General features: G+C 45.6%; 1 long non-coding RNA gene across 1 annotated transcript in view; it reads right to left on the bottom strand.

The window, feature by feature from the left end:
• LOC123390961 overlaps positions 1–11,258 on the bottom strand; it is a 41,293-nt gene extending 30,035 nt beyond the window's left edge. The window contains exon 1 of the long non-coding RNA XR_006605564.1: positions 11,018–11,258. This is a non-coding gene — a long non-coding RNA (uncharacterized LOC123390961). The remainder of the gene's footprint in view (positions 1–11,017) is intronic.
• Between the last annotated feature and the right edge of the window lie 289 nt (positions 11,259–11,547).

Here is an 11,547-nt window from a genome sequence, read left to right on the forward strand (position 1 = left end):
TTTGATTTTACGAGTACGATATAGGAAAATAAAGGGATGAACAGATCACTGAGAAGAAAATTACCTTGGGTGAGGGAGGTGGGAGGGGAAATCTTAGATTATTGTCAAAGTTTCAGTTTGTGTTTTGGATGAGGGGCTCATGTTATTCGAAAAAACACTTAAACAATGATACCACATATGGGTCCAAGGATGAGTGTGTAAGAACCAAGGATTGTGAGAGATCCTTTCTAGGTGTGCGGGTCTGGTTTTGCAGAAATGTATATGCTTTGGTCTAACAATTCCTCATGCAGCCATTGACCCAATGGAAAAGATCAGGTATGTGTGTGCAAAGAGCTGTGTCCAAAGCTGTTGAGGACCGGATTGTTTCTAACAGCAGAAAACTACAAAGAGCATTAATGGCCAACAAAAGGGGATTGACTGAATAATCATAGTGCCATCACGCAATGGGAAGCTAAAGAAATTTTGAGAAGGGAAGTGAGATGTCGTGCACACGTTAACTGTAGGGAAAGAAAAATCTAAAATGTCTTGCAGTAGAACCACTACACCCTGATGGCATGGTGAGATTACAGGTGACTTTTGAGGGGATTCTAAAGTGTTAGAGATAATAAAAGAAATGGTACCACAGCTGGTGCACTGAGAGGCCTCTGGTGCAGTTATTGCAAAGGTTATTGCCTCCTACCTGCCTAGGGGACACATTTATCATTTTAATGGTTTATATTTTATATTTAAAAATTTAAAAGCTATGTTTATTGTAAACATTTGGGGAAGAGAGAAAAGAAAGTATAAAAAAATTCCCCAGAATCCCTCTAACATGGACATTCTTCCTTCTGGTCTTTTTTGTCTTTCACTGTAAGTTAATTTTATGTATCAACTTGCTAGGCCATGGTGCCCGGTTATTGGTCAAATGCCAGTCAAGGTGTTGTTTTGAAGGTATTTTTTAGATTCACATTTAAATCAGTAGATTTTGAGCAAAACAGATTACTCTCTGTAATGTGGGTGGGCCTCATCCAATCAGTTGAAGGCCCTAAGAGAAAAATCCTGAGGTCCCCCAAGGAGGAGGGAATTCTGCCTCTAGACAATCCTCATATTCAAGATGCAATGTCAACTTTTCCCTGGGTCTCCAGATTTAGGGCTTGCCAGCCCCAAGAATTGCATAAGCTAATTTCTTAAAATAAATCTCTCTCTTTCTTATGTGTGTGTGTGTGTGTGTGTGTGTGTGTGTGTGTGTGTGTCTGTGTCATATTGGTTCTATTTCTCTAGAGAATCTTGATTAATATATTTGCATTTAGATCCTTTTTAGAAAATAGAACTTTCATGCAACATGGAACACATTACAAGCATTGACCATCACTATTTAGAAAGTCTCTAAAAGCCATTTTAATAGCCACATATATTTTCATAATTCATTCTTAACTAGTTCCTGATTACCAGACACTTGGATTTTCCCAACTTGCAATATATTTCACTCTTGTATGTCATGTTGCAACTACCAGGCTGGGGTTATATTCTTTACATCTCTGAATAACCTAGTTTTGAGAGCCCTAGTGAAGAGACACTAGATTAGTAGGCAGGGCCCAGGGTTCGAGTTCTAGACCTCACTTGACCCTGTGAGCAGGAGCTTTACCTCTCTGGTGGCAGCAGGGTGACCTGTCATTTGGGGGCATCTTTCTGACTCCTTGGCAGTGACCAGGCTGGCCCCTGGGCTCGATCCTGGGGAGCAGGTGCGCCTGGCCCCTGTTCCAGCAGCCTTCAACCCGTCTCTCCCTGGCGCCCCACCTCCACCAGGACCTCCCTTCTGACATTTCCCCATCCTCTGTCCTTCCTCTGGCCTCCACGGCTTACCGTCTACTCTCGCCTCCCAAACACAGTGAAGGGTCGCGGCTCCCCTTTCTCGCCAGCTGCGTCCCTCCGTGCCCGTGTATCTCCGCGCCAGCATGTGAACGCTGCGCGCATGGAGTCCAGGATGCTCTGGACGGATGAGGGAGCTCCCAGGAGGAGAGCGGGGAGCAGGGCTGGCTTGAGCCTTGATGTCAGAGCAAGAGCCGCAGGCGCCTGCTGGGCTTTCCATGGTGCAGTGTGTTTCCTGGGGGCCTCGTATAGCCTGTTCTTTTCCAGGACACAGGGTGTCGCTGAGCACCCACCTCTCCCCAGGCTCCTGCATCTCCTTCACCTTGCGGCCCTCCTCCTCCCGTGCCCACACCAGCCACCGAGGACTAAGCTGCTCTGACTCCTCCCACAGTCGTCTGTCGGCGAGCCCCCCAATTCCAACCACAAAATAGATATGAAATGCGCTCCCTCCATCTCCACCGTCATAGGGTTTACACAATCTGAACGTGACAACGGTCTCCTGGTATCCCCGCTCCCACGCCCAGCCGCCTCCCACCATCTGAAGGGAGCGGATCCAGTGATTTTCTTTACATGGGAGTCAGGCCCAGTCACTGTCCTGCTCAGAACCCTCAGAACCTTCCCACTGCCCTGAGAATAAACCCCGTCCTCACCAAGCAAGAGCCCAGAGCCCATCCAACACACCCGTGCCCTCTCTCTACCCTACACCACAGCCCCCAGCCAGGCGCGCCTGCCTCGGGGCCTTGGCGCTGGCTGTTCCCTCCTCTCAGCTACTCCCCAAGGCTCCCTCCCACTCCTCCTTCAGATCTCAGAGCTGGCACCCCACCCTGTTGCCTCTCCTGACCCCCGCCCCACCCAGCTCCCCTCCAGGCCCATTTTATATTGATGCGCTTGTCTTTCTCACGAGACTCAAAGTCCCATGAAGGCAGTGCCCAGACGTGTCTTGCTTACTAGTCTGTCTCCATCACCCACCACATACAGGGGCTCAAGAAAGACTTTTAACTGGACAAATGTCGGGGACCCAGGCCTGGAGAAGCAGCATCCTCCTCGGGGCAGGAAAACCAGCCACGCGGGCACCTGCATCCCCAGCAAACCTCCCCAGTAATTCGGACTTCAACCCGCAGGAGCCCTGACAGGGGAAGGGAAGAACATCAGGGCACGCAGAGCACTGCCCAGCAACCAGGAGATGGCAGAGGCAAAATGCGTCTTCTGGTTGAAAAAGGCCTCTGGCCCACAGCCCCCGCCAAAGTCTCTCTTGCTTCCCTCCCCCAGGTGTGGCCATCTCTCCGTTCCTCCCAGGAGCTGATGAGCTGCAGAGGGCAGGTGTTTATCAGCTGAGGCCGCTCTGGGTTGGGGCAGCCAGCGGGAGGCACGGACAGAGGCCAGTGATTTTCTTTACATGGGAGTCAGACCCAGTCACTGTCCTGCTCAGAACCCTCAGAACCTTCCCACTGCCCTGAGAATAAACCCCGTCCTCACCAAGCAAGAGCCCAGAGCCCATCCAACACACCCGTGCCCTCTCTCTACCCTACACCACAGCCCCCACTGCCCTAGCCTCACTCCGGCAGTCAGTGGGCTGCCGGAGGGGGAGATCGGTATGCATGCGACAGATTTCCGTTTAGGCGGACCAGAAGAAAGGGCGGGGGGTACATGAGCGGCCGTGGGCAAGCAGGGTGCACAGCTAGAAATTCTGAGCCTCTCCTTCCATGGAATCTTCCCTTCTCACCAGGCGATCGGCAGCCCCCCTCCCCACCCAACCTCAAGCCCTAAAGGAAGGTCTCCAGACTGAACACTGGAGCCCCCGAAAAAACTTTCCTGCTCCGAGTCTCCAAGCCTCCATTCACGTGAAAGCCTTGGGAAGCCCCGGCCACCAGTCCACAGAGGAGGTGGTGATGGGACAGAGAAGGCGAGGTCACTCGATCAAGGCAACAGGACCAAAGGAAGTCTTCGAAAGGCAACGGAAGCTAATGATCACGCCGGCCGGAGAGGAGACGGCTGACACTCTTCTTCCCTGTGAGAACCACACAGAACCTCCTGCCTCCATCCCCGGCCACACAGCCTTCCACGTGTGCCATCCTGACATCCGCAAGGAGGACATATGCCCAAGGGTCCACCTGCTAGAGAGGGGCTCAGCCTGGGCTCCCCGCCCCCCACCCTGCAGGGCACGCTGTCGAGAGGACCACCCAGACCAGCTTTCCCAAGAGACAGCCTTTCCGTTCAGCAAATGGGCTGCTCCACGGACCCCCAAAAGTGAAACTCCCCTAAATAGTTCTCTAGCTTTCTGGCTGACACCACCGAAGGTACAGAAAGATAAAGACATTCCCCCAAGGGGATGGAAATGAAGTTCCCCCAAAGAACATAAGCCAGATAACCTTTTCTAAGGCGGCTGTCAGTCCCCACCTCAGGCCCTCCTCCTCCTCCCTGGGACTTTCTCTGAGTAATATACACACAGTACCGATTGCCTTAAAATTTAGAAGCGGTGGAGTGAACCTGTTTTCTTGAGGGATTCTCAACATGTTGGCACTGCGAGCCTGTGCCAGGGGTCCCCTCGGCGCTGGGACCTCGGGCTCCGCACCCCCACACACGCACGGTACACACTTGTTTATATGGAGCTATAGCTCACTCTTGATTGCACAGCAGTACAGCCGGCTGATGAGGTCTGCTGTTGACATTTCGGCACTAGCTGGCTTTTGTCAATTGTGGCAGCCTAAGAAATTCTATCTTAAGGGCTGCTCTTTATTAAATTTGCAAGATACAGAACGGACTGACAAACAGTCTCCTTTCCCTTTGCAAAATGCATACATATTGGTCAGCAACTCTAAAGTAATTAAAATGTTCTAAATTTAAACAAGAATGTCATTGCCAAAGAGTTTTACAATGACTGGGGGTATCCTCGGTTTGGCTTCACACGACATTTTCTTAATATTTTTAAGATTTATCAGCACGGTCTCTGGGGGATTAGAATGAGGGAAGAAGGCAGAGGAAAGAACATTTACACCAAACTTTGTCTCAGAATCTTCTAGGCAACTCTTTTATGTGCTGTTGTGACATAATCCTGTGTTTTTTTTTTTTAAACCAGCCATTACATATGATAAATAAAACAATGCTCTGAAAACACTGAGATCTCTCATCAATGTCATTGTGAAAAGGGCCCAGATAAATGAGTCCTGGAATCAAAGGCAGATGACATGGCTGACCATGTATCATCTTCTATGTATTGAACGTAGTCTTTGTAAAGATAGAGCGGTAATAAAAAGTGGTATTGTGTGCTCTGAAAGGCTGTGTGGGTCTGTGCATGACTAATCTGTCTTTCTGCATTATTTTATTCAATCTTCTCTGACTTTATGCCTTTGACATTTTTGCTACACTCAGTAAATTTGAGTGAATAGGCAATTTTAAAGAATTTTTATAGGGCTTCAGAGAAGTCATATGCAGACTGTATCTTTGTTCAAATTTAACAGTTTAAATATTTCCTTTGTCTGGGGTGCAGAATGATCTTTACACACACAAAAAAGAAAGAAAGAATGCTTTAACCTTAAGATTTGAACAATGTTTCCTGAAACCGTTCAATTATTAAAAAAACAAAAACAAACAAAAAAAACCCCAGAATAACAAGCTTATAATCAAGGAGGTGTCAACTTTTTCTATTTTATCATTTTATAAACATGAGTGGCCTCTTTCTAAAGATTAAGGCATTCCTTCTTTCTCCAGAATCCAGAGATGCAGAAGACACAATTTTTAAAAAGGGATTATTTTAAATCCAGAGTTCAGAATGGACTCACTTGAGATCACCCCCTTTTTCTGACTCCCTGTTGTAAGGGTAGTTGTCTCTAAGTAAATGACTTCACTGTATGTCTCTAACTTACTGTGTAACATGTTATAAATTCGTTATCTGATCTGTAACACTAGCCAAGTACTTGTTTTAGAGAATTTACACTACAGAATATGCAATATGAAATAAAGAATTATTTCCTTTGCTACGTTGGGCAGAAGTCCTCACCTGAAGTGTATCAGATCACTACATTTCAGGAAATTCACCCCCTTCTACTGAGACTGTTAAACCATTCAGAGGAAAACTGAGATTTCTTCATAAAACTGTTTGGGCGAGCAGGTGCTAGCCTCCTAGGTTGGGCTTAAAATTCTTTTTAAAAAGATTAGACTATTTAAAGTATACCTAAACGTCAGATGAACCCATCCTGATACATCTGTATAGTCAATTTATATTTTATAGTATCTATACTACCAAAAACATAGTCCACTTACTCTATTTTTATGACTCCCTCCATAAGGCTGCCTCCAACAGAGTGACTAAAAACTTCTGTTTAGTACATGTGAAGTGCTTTCAGGAAACTGGACCTCAGGATTCCCTATGTGGGAGGTGGGAAATTCAGTGCTCTCACGTGCCAGGGCAGGTGAGACTTAGGGTCCCTATCCTGAAGCTGCGGGGCCGAGCTGGGTCAGTGGAGGGCAGTTTTCGTCAGACACAGGGAAGGCTAAGTGAGGCACAGGACTGTTCGCTCTGGCTCCCTGCAGGACCCAGCCAGCCCATGTCCATGCTCACTGCTTCTGGACCCGACGGGAGGATCACTACCCTACACAGGAGCTTCAGGCAGGGCAGGCAGTGCTTCAATTCCTCTTAGGGGAAGCAGGACACTGGGGCGCCAGTTACCAAAGGCGGAGTCATGGCTGAGGGCAGGGGCGGGCTGAAATGGGGCCAGAGAATGTTCCTTCACGTTCCCTTTGTCAGAGAGGAGGAGGCTACATGGAGCGTCAAGAAGCCCCAGAAACACAGGAGCCTGGCTGCGGTCCACATACAATGAAACAAACAGTCAGTCCCAAGCAGCAATGGTGTCCCCCCGCCCCCACAAACCGCATGCCCTCCGCCATGCACACTGAGAAGAAGACAGCTTACATCTCACCCAGGACGCATGGTAATAAATACACAGGTCCGATGTGGGGTCCCGAACACTTTTGTAATCATCTAGCAGAGAATGAGATCTGGAGGCATCATGTCTGGGTTTGTGACTTCTGCCTTGTAAATGGATAAACATTTCACATCTCCATGTAAGACTGAAACATGAATCCCCTATCTTTGTTCATGGCAGACACAAACAAATACTACTTTTTATCACTGCAAAGCACTTGATGTAAGTTCATTAAAATGAAGGATTTTAGAGAGCCCCAAAATGTAGGGTATGATTTATGTATAGATCCCTGATAACAGATGTGGTTTCTATTATTTTCCCACCACATAAAGCCCTAATCCTGCTCCTGCAGGAAGAATGTGTTACCTTCCTCTTCACGAACCATTTTCATAAAACTGAAGAAACACCGAACACATCCCTGATTAGCTATGACAGGTTCCCATTGATTTATCGGACTCAAGTCCTAAGCAGAGATCTGGTTCCAGGTCTGTCTCTGCACATTTTTATTAAATAAGAAAACTTAAAACTGAAATGACCCACTATTTCCAAAATAGAGAATAAAATGTTCTACAACTCTGGAGATCTTAGCGACGTTAGCAAGCAGAACATGGAATTTGCCTTTTTAGAGCCCCGCTCTGTAAAAGTGAAACGGCGGGGAAGGCTCCCTCACCAGCAGGCTTTCCAGCCCAGCCCGAGCTCTATGCTTGAGAGCACCTTATGATGCTGTAAGTAACCTCAAACCTGGAGCAGCAGGGGGCCAACAAACCTCAGAATACAGCAATGTCATGCTTTACGGGCACTCTCTCAGCAACAGCATGAATGAGGGGGGAAATTGGTTGCCTAGGAAACCCTCTAGTCCTGGTAATTATTACTGTAACTGACTGCACACCCCACCTATAACAGAAATGAATAATAATTTATAACCACTGACTGGCAGCTTTCTGTCGGTGCCTCTGCTCACCACTGCTACCTACTGGCGTGCAAAATTACTTACATGCAAACAGTGGGGTTTGCCACAGAGCAACCACTAGAAAGAACCCTTAGAGAAATATTCTCCCATCTTCCTCCACCAGTTTCTGAATATAGTTCAAGCAAATTGCTGCTCGATCAATAGAGCAAAAATGAAAAGTGCTTTGTGTTCGTGTATACAATGGGGGTTGAACTATCTAATGGAAGCTGGTCATCTCAATTAAAAGCAATTTCATATTGTGACATGAGCGAGACCAAAAAAAGGTACTTAATAAGGTTAACAGAAGCTAAATAAAAGCATATATCTTAATGACCCCAGATGTACGACTCACAAGCTATTTAATAGTATAGAATTTGATACTAAGCATAACTGCTATAAATAAAATTCTATCTGGTAGTTTTGATCAATTAAACTACATAATTAACAAAGATGGTCCATTTATCTTAGGTTGTCTAATTTGCAGTACAGTGTTAAAGCACCTCTACTGGAAGACTAGTTTGTTTAGAAATTAGAACATTCGTAGTGATTTACTGGATTTGATTTAAAAGACACAGCAGGAGTTGGCAAAATTCACATATCATGGGGTTAATGTGGGTTAGAATGTAGCTATTTGTAATACAAAAATATTGCATACCAAATACACACATCTGATTTCTTTTAACCCTGGTTCATCTTTTCACAGAAGTCGTTACTTTCCTAAAATGAACAACAAAAACAGCTGCATTCACCACTCTTAGGACACAGAAATCTGCTATTTTCAATTCCCAACGCACGAGAACGCTGGCCATGGTGAGGTGTCACAGGACTGGTGACTGAGAAGGCGTCAAGTGACCAAGAGCATCCTCAGCCCCAATCGGACCTCAGAGAATGCGCATTTCCACTGAAGCCAACTGGTCCTAGACTGCAGCCACCATACTTCTGGTCCCACGACTCACTCCATGCATTTCAGAGTCGAGAGTTCTTTCAGTTCAAGAGTTCAGAAGAACCCAGAATGCAGAGGTTGCTGAAGCCAGATTAAGTGTCACCAAGACCAAGGGTGTGTACATGAGAATGGTGCAGCCAGTCCAGGCTCAACCCTCAGGACCTCAGATGTCTGTGTTCCTGACAGATTCACCATCATGAGGGCATGGTCCCGAGTCCATCGGACACCACACACTGTGTAGCTTCCCACCCCAGTCCCAAATTAGCGGACTGCATGGCAACATAAAAAGTAATTTTCCACAAATATTCTATAGTTTTAAAACCAACAGATTTATTTCTTACGTTTTCTTCCCGATAATCGATTTTAGGTATGGTTACTGATGACTCACCTCCTTGCTTTTCAGAAATGGACAAATTTCCAAAAAGTTCCCTAATTCAGACATGTTGCAGTTCCAACACTGATGTGGCCTTTGAGAGTTGCTCTTAGTGAAGGACCCAATAGAGATGAAATAACCAGGCACAGGACACACACGAGTGGTAAGAATGGAAAACACCAGAATGCGGGACACAGAGCCGGGCCCTGCAGAAAGCTACAGAGATCACATCAGGCCCCCCATAAACACAGTTACAGTTCAACAAGTATTTACAAACTTCACTATTCCTTGTAGAAAATTAAACTTACTCTTTCAGGCTTTGTGGCCACAAACGGATCTAGCCTATATACTGCTTTCGATCTTAGAATTTCAAAGCCTGCTCTAAGACACAAAAATTTTGTTTTCACTGTAATTTTCACCAGATTGAACCATTCCCTCCTTGCAAACAGGAACCACCAAATCATCACCAGTATGCCACTCTTATCTTCAGTTTAGCTTTGAAACCCCAAATGCACAATGATAAAAATCAATCAATCAATCCTGGATCCCAAGGAAACAATCTCCAAAAATACATGTTTACTGATTAAAAGACTCTGGTTCTTATAACTTAAAACATCGTGTAAATAAAACCCTTGGGTAGGTTCTAATTTTACTCTCTCTGTCCCCAGTAAGAATATCAGGATTCTTTCCATCCTGTCAATCCCATGGAGCAATATCCCATCCAGACTACCTCCTCTGACATGAAGCAGTTGCCCATTTCCTTATTTCAAAGGGGACACAGGACTCTAAGTTTGATTCCTCACGGTGGATCTCTTACAGCCATCCTGGTATTCTTCTTTGACCCAGACGCTCACCTGCCTTCCCAAATAAGACAGACCACTTAAAGGCAATGGATCACTTTTTTGGAGCTTAGAATGGTACTTTCCAGGGAAAATGCTCAAGGATGCTATAAACAAATACTGTCAGCTTTCCTCCTACAAAATCTCTAGAAATGCTGGATAAAATAAGACAAACACCTTCTTAAATGTAGAACCTGGCTTGCAAGAAAGTAACAGAAATCACCAGTGACTTTAAAAAAAGTAAAGATTAAAAAAAAAGGCAAAAACCGTTATCATCAGGTTAGAGCTGTCCTGGAGGCTCACCAAAAAGTTACACTGTAAAATCTCAGGAAACAGGAGGCAAGTCCTTTAGGTCGATGAGGGAGTCAGTAGGAACGAAAACAGGACCCACGAAGAGCTTCAGCCCAGTAAAAGGACAGGCGGGGGGAAAAACTTCCCCACTGCCAAAAGGACACAGCAAAGAGCTTGAGCTCCAGGCGGGGTGGCTTGGGCTGGATGGCATCTCCCCTGGGAGTGCGTAATGAAAGCTAGCCCTATCCCAGTGGGGGCCTGAGGAGCCGTGGGCAATGAAATGAACCGAGACACCCGATCAATGGACGTAACGTAAGGAGGTCCTGCCAAGAAACTTTTGATTTTAGTCTTGAAATAAACTGGCACAGAATCTGCCCTTCTGCCATGAACAGCTGGAACGCTGCACAAAACCCATGACACAAGTGTTTTCAGACACTACAGCAATGGGTAGTACAAGACTGAGATCCCCCAAACAAAAGGAAGCAAAGAGGTGAGTCCTCTAATCCCCGTTTTTCTCAAGAGACATTTTTCTGGACCACAGTGTGAGGGGAATCCAAGCAAATACGACAGAGCTTACAGGAGTAAAGCAACCCCTTCATGAAGCGATCCAGACCAACACCTGGATGGGATGAGACGAGCAAGCCACTTCATCTCTAGGAGACTCTTCCCCAAACTCTTAGCTCCTGGCTAAGCACAAGAAGACACTGGACAAACCAAACTGAGGAACACCCTATAAAATTATCTGGCCAATACCCTTCAAAAATATTAAGGTCATAAAAAAAAAAAAAGGGACTGAGAAATTATCAAATAGGATGAGACAGAAGACATGACAACTAAGCACAACGAGGTTACCTGGCATGGATTCTGGAAAGAAAAGTGGTGGTGGAAGGAGTGGTAAAATACAAACACAGTATGAGTTGTTAATACTGTGCTGTGCTAACGTCTTAGTTTTGACAACTGTACCTTAGTAACGGAACATGGAACCATTAAAGGGAAACTGAAATTGGACAAAGAATGTATGACAGCCCTCTGAGTTATCTTTGAAACTTTTCTGCAAATCTAGATTCCAAAATTAAAAAAAAAAAATTCTGGCATCAAATAAAAAATTACTTAACATAAGAATAGCACATGATGTAGAAATGCTAAATGACAGAATTAGCAGAAAAGAATACAAATATTAAACTATGCTCAATTTAAAGAAAATCATTAACATAATAAAGAGGAAAATAAATTATTTATCTTTTTTTTTTTCAAAGATGTTACTTATTTGGGAGACAGAGCACAAGCAGTGGGGAGAGGGAGAAACAGCCTCCCCACTGAACAGGGAGCCCGATGTGGGGTCTTGATCCCAGACCCTGATATCATCACCTGAGCTGAAGGCA

The sequence above is a fragment of the Mustela putorius genome, unplaced genomic scaffold, assembly GCF_011764305.1.
Source record: "Mustela putorius furo isolate JIRA1106 unplaced genomic scaffold, ASM1176430v1.1 tig00000174_pilon_pilon_pilon, whole genome shotgun sequence".
NCBI lineage: Eukaryota > Metazoa > Chordata > Mammalia > Carnivora > Mustelidae > Mustela > Mustela putorius.